Raw genomic sequence first — 13,260 nt, 5'->3', positions numbered from 1 at the left:
GTTGTGATTTGAAAACTGATCCAACTTCTAGGCTCATATTTCCAAGTTCAAAACGTTCTAGTTTTGGTAGAAGAAGTAATTGTGGAGGTTTTCCAAATGTAGGCAGCAGGCAAACAAGTCGTTGTCACTACAGAAAAATTGTGAAACTCACGTCTACCGATATTCTTTTTGTGTAAAAATAATTTGGCTGCAAAAGCGGCAACAACATTTTTTGTTTTAACCAAATTTAGTTCATCGCCTTCCTGCAGTTGGGTATTCATATCGTTAAACAATTTATATAGGTCAAACAGGTTGTCAAATCGAGATACACTGGTTTCATTTCAATTTTCGTCGTTTTTGTTGATACATATCATTAATCGTTATTTATTGTGGGCTGTGGTCTTTTTTCACTCTTATGCAATACTACTTGTGTATTTTTAAATTGGCTGTAGTAGTAAAATGTCTAGCACAAACACAACAAACCAGAATTTTGAGGATGATTTTAGGATGTCAAGATACAAGTGGGTATGTCGATTTTCCGAGGTCAATCCCCTATAATGAATAGACTAACCGTATTCTCTGGCTAATGATCTTTTGGACTGTCAATTATTCATTTTTTCTTTTATCTCATCCAAAATTTTCTGTTTCAATTTCAAATTACGGTCACTTTGTCTCTTATAGAAAGGACCTATCTACGACGGAATCCAAAAATAGTAAACAGTAAAAAAGAAACATCCAAGAGAACGCACGCGTACTCTTGGAGAAGTCGTCGTTGCTGACTCTTGGATTTCAATCTATCTCGAATTAAAATTAGTCTATTAAGGCGTGTAAAGCGCATAAGGTCAAATTAAAGATACTCCAGCTCTACGGTTCTGGATACTGGCGTAAATAACCTTTTATCGAAGTCAAACTTGTGAATTAAATGCATAAAAAGTTATAATGTCAAGGTCAAAGTCAAAACATAAAAACATTAATAATTTACTTTTGGCTGAACCGATTTCAGTAAAATTTTCAATATAACTTACATTTGGCATGAGAAATTGAAAAACGTGTATAAAAGCACTTGAACACTACCTACTTTCAATAAACTCGTACTCTTATCGCGCATACTCTTAGGCAACCCTACGCTTGTTTCTTATAAACCATTTCAATTATTGTTCAAAAGATACCAAATTCAGTTTAATCTTTTTTTTAAAAGTGCACTTCTACAATAAATGAATAATTGAAATTTTTAAAACCTGAATCATGTTTAAAAAAATACACCAAGCAATTGAAAATGTTTCTAAGAAGGTGATTGACTCTTAATTGGAAAATGTATATTAATAACCGCAGCTGGACTGTACCGGAAAATGAATGTACATATTTTTAAACTTGTCTGCTTTATATTTATAAAGAATATTTACATGCACGTTCGTTTGTAATTTGTTATGAATAATTAGTCTGTGCTAGTTCCAACAGTATGCCAAACCGTGAAAAACAACTTTATAGAAAACAATTTATCTGATAATCGCATTCCCGGCCTTGCTCTCGTATAATGCAGACAACCAAATCTAATACCGTCCCAATAATAATACTTCTAGTCCATATATTAGAATCTATTTATAGTTTAATTATGGGACAAAAATTATAAATCGACTCAAAAAAAAAACAGTTATTTTGTTTGTTTGTATACGAACGCTACAGAGCGTAGTCCAATAAAAAAAAACTAGACAGTCAAATTAAGGAGCATAACAAAAGAATCATCGATTTCTTGAAAAAAAGTCTCCTATTGGCAGAAAGCGAAGTATATAATAGGGACAACTGAATTGATCACAGCGCTCAATGTGGTCAAAAGATCGTCAAATCATGCTGTTAATACAAATAACCACACACAAGTACTTTATGTTTTACTCTAAATTTTATTTTTAGTTAATAAAAGTAATGAATATAATTGAAAACAACGGTTTGTCGCCCCTTTATTGAAATCTTTCACATTCTTTGAGTTTCTGTAACGGCATATTTATATCTGCTGATACAACACGGTCTCCTTAGTGTTAAATTTAAATATAATAGTATATTAAATAACAAAAGTTGTGAATAAATCAATACGCACGAAAAGAAAAATTTCATGAGTGCGTAATGGGCTTACAGCTCGTGTAACGTACTATACTTTTTCTACGCCCATTCATTTTCTTCCATTAAATAAAAAACATCGCAATCATTTAAACTTTATTATAATAGTTGTTAATAACAATTGAACAATTATTGTAAATCGATTGTGCCTTATTATTTAATGGTGATGAACGGCTATTTATAGTAGTACTGCTCGGTACATCAGAAGAAGAAGATTGATAATTGGTAATTGCCTCCGATATTCGTAATGCGTCGTTATTTTTACTTTTAAAAGATTGATTCTCATAGACTTCCGCTACTGTAGAAGATTGTTAGCCACCAAGTCGTTTTAATGATGGCATATCATCTCCTGCATCAACTAACAAAGTGGCTGATGATCTCCTGAAATAATGGCCTGTATATTGCTTTGGTTCCGGCAGCTCAAGGTATTCAGCAATTTTACGTGGTGTATTAGCGGTTGTGTTTATCCCCACTATCTGTTTTATACATTTTCCATTTCTGTAATTGAGAAATAAAAGAAGCATTCTCCAAAAGGTTTTAACGTTATGCTAGTGTCGCCAATCCATAAATTTTTGCTAGGTAATTTCGTACCTTTCTTTGAATTTTAGCGGTAACTAATTATGTGTTTTAGCTTGAGCTTTTTCTAAAATCTCCGGTGGAATTCTCATAATTTCATCACTTTCACTACTATCAGACATATTCGTTGATAAAGTTGAGAAAATGTTCGGATACAATCATATTTTGTTCAAAAATTGACAATATAAATTACATGACATTTATTTTCATATCATACAACATAAGAAAACGTGTCCTATTTTTAAAAATATTGCATAATCTGCTGCCTATATTTAAGGACATCATTGTTTCAATCCTAAATATATTTCGCTAATGCTAAATGTTTTTAAGTTTTTTAATTAACTAAATTTGTGTAAATAGACCAAATAAAGTCTTAGGTAAATAAAAATTTTATTGCAATTCAATTAAACAAAGAAGTTTCAGTTTTCTTCTCAAAACGCACGTGTATGTTATAAGATCTCATTACGTGCATGTTATTGATAATTAAATTTTACAAGGAATGTTGACAGTTCGATTTTTGACGTTTGGGTGTAAAAAAATATTTTTTCTACGTCCGTTATAATATTCACATGTTTTTTATTCATTTGCATTCATAAAGAATGTAATTTGTGAATCTCGTGCATAAAGTATAAAAGCAAAAATATTTAATATAAGTTTAGATATTATTTGTAACATCTTTCTTTAATATTAGGAATCGTAGGAGCTTTGCGGAGGAAGGAATTATATAAAATGAAGTGTAACGATATTAATAATAGCGGAAATATTTTAATTATGACAGTATCTGATACAAAACCACATGTTTAATATCGATTTGGAACTAACCACCCACAAATGTCAAAACAGATCAAGATGTAGGTATCAATACATTTTCAAAAATTCCTTCGCTCATTGCAAAATATTTGAATTTACTTAATCCAAAAAACTACACTGGGTATACATTTCGACGCTCTTCGGCGTCTCTATTAGTGGATTCTGATGGTGATATAATCCAACTAAAGAAGCACGGTGTGTGCAGAGAGCTATAAAGGCGACTCAATAAAAAACAAAATGAATTCCGCAGTAAAAATTTTAACGGGAACAACTAGTTCGACTTCAAGCAACATTGAAAATGTCGATCCTACGATCCCACAAACAATCCAATAAGTACTAATACAACTATAGACGATGTTATTTCCTTCAACATCAAATTAATAATGCTCACAGTTATATTTTTAATATTACTATTACAAAATGAACGTTTTACCGAATTTTTTTATGTCTACGAACGTAGAAACAATTTTGTATGAAACTCGTAAGAATTGCTGCACTCGCCTTCGGCTTGTGCCGTCAAACCGTCCTACTCATGAAAAAAAGTATCAATTTACTTACTTGTTGCATAAATAAATTTGAATAACTAAATTCATAGTCGCGTTGACGTAACTGCCTTAGTAATTCACTTAACAAAATAACGTATTATAACCATCACTGTTTTGGTGCTTTTTGTGACTTTTAGATTGAGATGGAAATTCTGCTTTTTCAGCCCCTCTATCTTTTGTGTCTAAGTCTAATTGTCTAGCTGGTTTTTCGGAATGTTCGATATCTGGTGGGGAGCCTTTGGTAATTACTTTATTATCCCTTTTTAGAGATTCGGTCTTTTTCTTGAAAAAGCCAAAAATACCTCTTCTTCCAGTGTTATTACTTCGATTCTTGAATTTTTTTGTTATTTGTTCTTCATTATCGACAACTTGTGACGCGGTTTTTCCAATAATTTGTTTGGCATCATGGTAATTTTCTACTTCTGTTTCTAGGAAACTGACAGTTATAGACATGTTTTTCACAGTATCTTCTGACAGTACAATTTTTGGTTTTTTGATACCAAATATAGGGCTCCTTTTCTCTGGTCTTCTATCTTTCTGAAGATGTATGATTTCTGCTTCTTTATCATTTGGGCTTCCTTTAACGTCTTGTTTCAATGATCCTGACGTTTTCTTAGAAATACCAAACAGTCCGCTTTTTTCTTATTGATATTTGATACCTTTAAGTATTTGAACAATTTTTTCAGTATCTATTGTTTCTCTCTCCTTATCAACTATCTTCATATCTTTAAATTCTCTAGGAAGAGCATTAACGTCCCTATCGGTAGATCCTTCCCTTTTCTTGAAAACTCCAAACATACCCCCTTTTTGTCCACTAAGATACTGTGTTTCCTTCTCTCTCCTTTCTGATACAAGGATCTCTTTGGGGTTTCAGATCATAGTTTTATCACCCGTCACAATTGCGCTGAAAATTCGAAATACCCATCTTGCACTAATTTTCTCAGAGCACTTGTTTTGGAACGTCCGTTTCTGCTGCAATTTCTTTTGCTCTCAACAGCCGATCACTTCAAACAATTTCTTCTACTAATTTAATATTTTCTGGAGTGGTCACCGTTCGAGGTCCTCCAGAAGGTGGGTTATCTTTGTCAACTAAATCATTGATGTACAGGAAACAGACTTTCGACAACGGCGCTGATCTGTTTCTAAGCAGTAAGTTTTCGGAACCTGTTATAAAATTTTTCCTAACAATTATCGAAATCCTTGGGTTATTACTAATGAAAATTTGGTCCGAGCGTATTCAACACTTTTTTATATTAAAATCTGTTTCATCAATTTTTCTGAACAGCTTCATAGTTGTTTTTGAATTTTATGAGTAGGGAGAGGCTATGTACCTTGGACACAGCGTGCCTTGAAACGATTTATATTTAAAACCAGTGTCTCCATCTATCAATCCATAAATGATCTTAATTGGCATATCTAATCACTTTTCTTAGCCGTAGTGCATCGGCTACGCTTTGTAGCAGTAATACGAAAAAATTATTTTAAGTCATAAAAGTAAATATTTTTAGAATATTCAAGTGATATTTTTTGCTAAAGGAAAATTATTGTGGATAAGTGGTGTTTTTAGTTACATCTTGCGACTATTGGTAAGTAATTACGCACTGTTATTTGTTTCGGACATAACCTCTAAACTATAAAATTAATTTATTAAAATTGCATCACAGAATGGTAAAAAGACCAGAAACAGAATATATGAAAAGAAAAATATTAAATAAAAAAAGAATCATCAAAACGCAACCCCCTCATAAAAATAAAATACATAACTGCCCTGTATATAGGTCTGCCAGTGGGACGAGTTGAATACAGGGATTTTAGAGATTTTCTGGACGACTTGTAAATGTGTATCTTTGAAAATCTTGCACTATGACCGCGGAGGTTGGTGAATTTGAAAACTTACGAGCTTTCTACTTTCTACTAAAAGCACACTGAAACTCTTCTAAAACCTCAAGCCCAACAGTGAGTACGGGCTCTCCCGGAAGCGAAATGAAATCGACCGTGCCTAAAAGACCTGTTTAAGGATTAAGTTTCTTTATCAATACATGACCTGCCATTGACTATTTGCGTTATTATGTTAATCAATCAAAATAGAAATCTGTTTTAATGAGAAAAATAAATTTTTTCTCAATTTTTATATTTCAAAAATATGTAGCATTCACCTATATGCATTAAAATTTATAAAATAGAGCTATAAATTTTACTCAAATTGTTTAGTTTTTATCATTGACAGCTTTCTCGATCCTAAGTATATGAACCATTCTCTTTTTCGTGCAGTTAATTCCGTTTTGAAAAATTTTAAAATTTAATGTATGTTTTTTTTATATTTCATTGTATGCTAATGTGTTTTATCTTCTCTATCATATTGATGAACTTTTACTCTAGTTTATAAGCATTAAGATGTCTGTCCTATGTAAATAGCGTCACAATCATTACAATATACTTTATATATGATATTTTAGATTTTCAAGTATTTTCGTTTTCTACTAATAGAGAGCTTTGCTTTATTATTTGAATAACTTATGTTAGTGCTGTACTTTGCCGTTTGTCACGTAATACTGGTCAAATTGACGTAACTTTAGAAGTTAAGAGGTTTGATATTTGGGTACCTCACGAATTGAAAGAAATTCGTTTAACACAAAGAATCAACAAATTCGATATCCATCTTAAACGCAATGAAACTGACCCTTTTTTGAAAAGAATCATCACTGGTGATGGAAAATGTATTCTGTACAGTAACATAGTTCGAAAACGATCATGGAGTAAACACTATGAACCAGCACAAACCACCAAACCAAAGAAAAACGGCCATAATTGTCAAATCGGATAGGTTTAGTGCTCAATCAAGATAATGCAAGGCCTCACACATCTTTGGCAATTCGTGGGAAACTATTGGAACTTGGCTGGGAAGTGATGCCACATCCTCCATGAAGCCCTGATCTGGCATCATTTGATTACCATTTATTTCGAAGTTTGCAGAATTTTTGAGTAGATTTATCAGCCAAACCTATTATCACTTATCTTTTTTGTGACATAGGATGACATCAATTGAAGTTTAAATATCTTGAGAACCAAGTTCGTCTTCTATACCATTCTAGTTTTATGTTATTTTTAGTTTTATAAAATGTGACATAAGAAAAATTTATTATTTTGTATTTCGATTATGAATTGAGATTTTTAAGATAAGTGCAGAACTTTTGATTTAATTTCATTTTCTGCTACAGCAGTAACGCAATCGGCGTTCCAATGATGGAGAAATAATAGAATATTAAAATTATTAAAAAAAGTTTGAAATGTGAGAAAAAATTGTTAAAGAATAAATTAACACATTAACAATACCATAAAGGATGAATGTTCAATCTATTTTTGGAGGATTATATCTCCCAATGGAATTCATAATAACTTTGTTTGTGTTACCGTTGGGTCCCGTTTAACGTGACTCGCACTGTACTATGGGCTTATGCCAAACCACTCTAAAAACCTATAATTATATTTGAATTATTTCTATTGACATTTATATCACTGTTTATTTTTATTTTTTGGCTATCATCCCATAGAAATAATCAATTGTAGTATGTTAATAATTACGACGCCGCGCCGCTTTGAAAAATAGAAATGATACAAAGGGAATTTTGAATAAACAACAAAAGTATTTCTAATGATAATAAATTTTGGGTATAAATTTCCAGTGCGTAAAATGAAATTGATAATCAATTGTTGTAACCCCCCCCCCCTCCAATAATTATTGGAAATATCGCAGAATAATAAAATTAGACTTGATATAGCTAATACTATAGCTAAAAAATGATATAACTGGAATTATATTCAAATTTTGAACAAACAGGACACAAAAAATTTGAAAAAATTAACATTAATTTCGCTACAATTATGTTACGAAGTTTGCAAATTAAGTAGTGAGACCGGCTGTATAAATATATTACATAATTTCTTTTGTATTGATTTATAGTGATATAAGGTCTATTTTAATATAAAATCGGCTCAAAATAACAGATAAAAAATTGACGGTTCCACCTATTTCGATGATAAAGACCGAAATAGATTTTTTACCTGTAATTTCGACCAGATTTCAGTTATGAGAAAACTGAAATCATTGTTCGGCTTGTTATGTTTCTCTTCAAACATTTTGAATATTTCTTTGTTCACGTATTGTGGCACAGTAGCCAATTCTAATTCATTTATTCTAACATTCGAGTTTTTGAGGAAATTAATTTCTTATCGAACTCTCACTCCAATAGAGATGTTCAATAAAACCTCGGAATGTAATCAAAATCCTCCTCTACCAATCTACATTCAGGGTTCAAATCAAAGTCAATTTTAGTAGATTTGTGATGATATAACCGGTTCTCCAGTCAAATGGCCGATGATAGAGAATAATACATCCACAACTGTACCCACCCACCCAAATTTAAAATAAACAAAAATAACACAAAACTTTAAAAAATAAAAAAAAAGCAGAAATAGAAAAAAAAAACAAACCGAGAAGAGCCGTTTTTACTTGCAAGCTCCACTTATATATATATATATATATATATATATATATATATAGAGAGAGAGAGAGAGAGAGAGAAATTCGTTGGTTATATATATATATATATATATATATATATGCTGGTCAAGTATATAATTTTTAATATGGTGCTCACAAAAAGTTCCAATTATCTTTATTGATTACCTTTTGTTTTAAGCAAATTTTGTATAATAGTTTCCGTGTAAATTGGTATTTTCTATTTATTTGGGGAACAGAATAGATTTTTGATGATGATGAAAAATATATTGATCCAGTGTTTTTATATGTTAAAACATAAACTCCTTTTTATTCAAATATGTTCTACCTACTCGTTTCTTTTCAAGTAATTTCCATCCGTGCTCCAGCTTCTTTTCTCATTTTATTTTTTTACTGCATTTATACAGCTGCCAGGGTGGGAGTTCAATAAAGGATTCAATCGGTTGCACCTCAACAAACCAACATATATATATATATATATATATATATATATATATATATATATATATATATATATATATATATATATCCAGCATACCACATACTCAACTTCTTCTTTGATAACATGTTCAACACAGTTTTTCCAAAGCTCTTGGCGATCTGCTGCTAGAACTTTCTTCACGAGTAATACAACCTCTTTACTCAGTTCTGGAGAATGATTTCATTTTCGCAATTGTGATTTTACGTTTGCCCATATTAACTCTATAGGGTTAAAAGAAATATTTCTTTTCAGGAAGGAATGTTAAAATTTTAGCTACTACTCGTATTTGGTATCTTGAGGAATTGCCACGAGTGATAGAATGCCTTATTCATAACGATTACTGACTGTGGTGGAATATTAGGTAAAAGCTGTTCATTAAACCACCTTTCAAATAATTCTTCTGTCATATCTTCAAGATAATCAGTTGCACAGCTGCAAAGACTCGAAATCGTCTTTGCTTCCACCGGCTAATATTATAATGCATTTCTTTTTAGAACATGACCCAACCGAAATTTACTACATGTACTACATCGTGACTGTCAAACCATTTTTCATCTAGATAAGTTATATGACTATTAAAACTTCGGTAGTCTTTAATCTGACGCAAATAATATTGTCGCAATCGAACTATCCTTGACGATTCGGTTATTGTCATTTTTTTATTCAGTTTTTTGTCTTTAAAACCACATGCTGACAAAACTTGACGCAATATTTCTGATATTGGTATTGGTATAATTGTATTCTTGATAATCTGCTAACTTCTAATGTCGCAACTACATAAAAACGGCTCGAAATGGTTCCCAAGATAACAACCTGAAAATTGTAAGTAAAACCTTTACATCATCAAACGGCTACTCTGCCGGTGTGAAACGTTTGCGTATGAAAATGTCAGCCGGTTTTCCACGTTGTAAAACTTGCGAGAAAACTCAAAATGGTTTCAACGTAAAAGTTGTTTAGAAACATTCTTAAGATCTCAACTAACATCGGTAAAGCAATGGCAGAGGTTTAGTCGTACAAAAAATCCTTGACAGAGGCGATTGAAAAGTATCGGAAAACCCCCCCGAAAAATCGATACGGTTCCCGCGCCCAACTTTTTCCCCAAAATTCTTTAGCCCTTAACTAAGAGCTGTGCGTAATGGCAGAAGTTTTGGATGACAATAAACCCTCGGCAGAGATTATTTAGTAGGAAAATGTCAACAACACCGTTCATTTTAGATAAGCTAAAAAAAATTTAATGGCGTTCTTGATTTATCGTAGATTTTTAATTTCAATTAAAAATCCTATATCTCAACAACTAGGCCCCGTAATGGTTCGTATTTCAATATCAAAGTGAATCATTTATTGAGATCTCTCTGTGGTAGAGCGTTGTCGGTCAAATATAGGAGCACCCTGTATATATGGTATATATCTTTTTATTTGCACTCATTTTATTAATATATTTTTTTATAATAACATAGACAAGTGTCCGAACCAAAGACGATACTGAAACGATAGAGGATACCGAGGAAATAAACTAAGTCGATGAATCTCGTATTAGCGCATGTTAACCTTTATAATAACTTTTGTTTTTTATTAGCAAATGATCAAAGTATATTTCTTTTTTTCCTGATTATACCTTATTTACGTTATAAAGATTAAATTATTTTTTATTTTAGTATCGATACTACAATCATAATACAGTAAATAAAGGTCGAAAATATACCAACCCTGCCAGGATTGTACAAGGGATTGATTTTTTTTAATTTGCAGGTTTTGGTGGGTACTTACAACCCTCAAATTATTTACCAGCACCGGGAAAATGGCCCAAAGTTTCAAAAGCCCGTTGGCAGTTAGGGAGTTCTGTTTGGGCTTAAAATGAAGATCAGTTCAATATTTACAGAAATAGTCCTGATGACTTTTTTCGCAACATTAATATTTTTCACGAAAACGGGGGCTCGAAAATCCCCAATTTGAACAATGTGAAAATATGTCAGTTTCTTCTCGAATTCGAGGCCCATTTTAAAAATACACTGATCTCGATGTTTAGAAACATAAAGACCAATTGTAGAAGGCGCCACCACGTTCCTCCTATTCGCGAAACGGCTTTCAGCGAGGGCCCCAGTAATGTTCCATTTCTTAACAATTCTCGGAGTGCAAATGTGACTATTTCCTTCGGGAATAATCACTTGGGCTATCTTAGTTGGATCACCAAATCCTAATAGTGATAACATGAGAATGAAGCCGGAAATTGGCCAAAAAAATTACAAAAATCTGCTTTTTGCTAATAACTGCCGAAATATAGCACTTGGGGGGTTCTTTTTGGGCTTAAAATGAAGACAGGTTCATTGTGTACAAAAATGGCTCTAATGATTTTTTTAGCAACATCAATATTTTTCGCGAAAACGGGCTTTCGAAAAGTCCGAGGCCGAGGTGTTTAAAAATTCTTACAAATTGGATGCGGGGATTTTTTTCGTACTCTAAAGAATATACTTGAAATGTATATCAATGGAAAGATCAGAACGTAGTCTTTTAGGAAGTAACATTCTTGAACTGGACTTGAACTGAAAATATCGATGGAGAAGAGAAAATAATGCTCGAAAAAAAATGTACACTTCCCCCTCCGCGGTTTTTCAATTTTCTAAAACACTACGGAACTAAGAAGGAAAGAGGTACTAAAAAGGAGACATTCTCAAGTTTTGAAATGAATTTTTCTGAATATGATCAACACCTTTCAAAGCCCCAGAATCCGAAAAGATTCAACTGAACAAATAATCTTAGTGTAAGTGATCGAAGAAATCAAATAGATACAAAGATATTTACTAATATTAAGTACAATTAAAATTAACGTATGCACGTATATTCGAAGCAGTTGTTGTTAAAGAAGTTTCAAATTGATTTATTCAAAACAACATTCAAAATACTGTTATTTTAAGTGACTCTAAATCGGTGCTTCATAGAAGATATATTTGGAATGTAGTGTTTGTGCATGTGTATGTTTAAGAAACATTTTCGATATTTAGAAGGATAGAAAGATTTCCTGTTATGAAAATAAATCTATAATTAAAGCGTAGGGCTTGAATGCGAAAATAAAAGCAACAACATCCAATAAAGTTACATGCCTCAATTTTCAAATAAGCAAGAAATAATACGTGATATCTGAAACATAGAATAATTATTTTTTCTGATTATATATGCCGCTACTAATATTAAATTATATAGAGTGGTTCACTCTCAGATAGTCTCAGATTTGCTATATTCATCAGATTGATTTGGTATATTTCCTCTTTAAAAATAAGAAGATTGTAGTGGAAAATAGAGATAGCTTTTATTGTGAAAATTTATCCTCCTGATAATATTTATCATTAAGTTTCAGGATTTCCCCAAAATCTAAAGTAAATTTTTATTGACTCAATTCACAACTTTGTTAAAATCAATTTATTAACCAAATTGAAAATAGATTTACTCTTGGTTTTTATAATCTGGCTAGCATACTCGACGAATATTAAACTATTAAGAACCCAGTATCAGTATACAAACTGCCTTAAATACTAAATCTTTTCGTATACAAAAATATTTATAAATAATTTTAAAATCAGTAGATAAGTATATTTATGATCGTTTAGAGTCACATTAATAAGAGATAAATAATGAAAATGAAATTCTCTTTTAAAAAAATTTGACGATTCAAATGTTCTGAATCTATTCCCGCTAGGCGAATTTTTCAATCACCCCTAGATTTTTCAATGAGATTTTTTTTTAATTTGAAAAATTAGGGTTTTTTTTAATTTTTGGCGCGTACAAAAGAGTGAAAACTTGTGTCATAATTGTTTACATTTTATATCAAATGTTTTAGTAAATTTTGCAAAAAGATCATGTTCTTTATATTGGTTTTGAGTTTTTTATTTGTAGTTCATATATTTGTTATTAGCGAAACCAATAAATATAAAATAGATGTTTGAAAATCATATTAAAATAAATTTTATTTAATTTTGCGTTATAAAATGTCACGAACTTGAGAAAATTCTACAGACTGTTTCTGCTACATTTGTGGGGAATTCGTACTAAAAACACAGCGAAATGTCATGACAGATCTTGTTAAAACACCTTATAATCCATATTTTGCCAATGGTTTGGAGTGAGCCTCAGAATCATGAAAATGATTGTTATTTCTGCATGACATAAATACAAGAATTCTCAAAAAAAAAATAAGATTGTATACCCGAACGTCCCATCTACAAAGAAACAAATTTCTCGTGGTG

General features: G+C 31.5%; 1 protein-coding gene across 1 annotated transcript in view; it reads right to left on the bottom strand.

Annotated features, from left to right (window-relative positions):
• LOC130895726 (uncharacterized) overlaps window positions 1-13,260 on the bottom strand; it is a 44,386-nt gene that overhangs the window by 12,350 nt on the left and 18,776 nt on the right. The gene's annotated exons all lie outside the window — the stretch shown is intronic.

The sequence above is a fragment of the Diorhabda carinulata genome, chromosome 6 (assembly GCF_026250575.1).
Source record: "Diorhabda carinulata isolate Delta chromosome 6, icDioCari1.1, whole genome shotgun sequence".
Taxonomy (NCBI): domain Eukaryota; kingdom Metazoa; phylum Arthropoda; class Insecta; order Coleoptera; family Chrysomelidae; genus Diorhabda; species Diorhabda carinulata.
The sequence above is the reverse complement of the archived record's forward strand: the minus strand, read 5'-3'. Positions and strand labels throughout refer to the sequence as shown.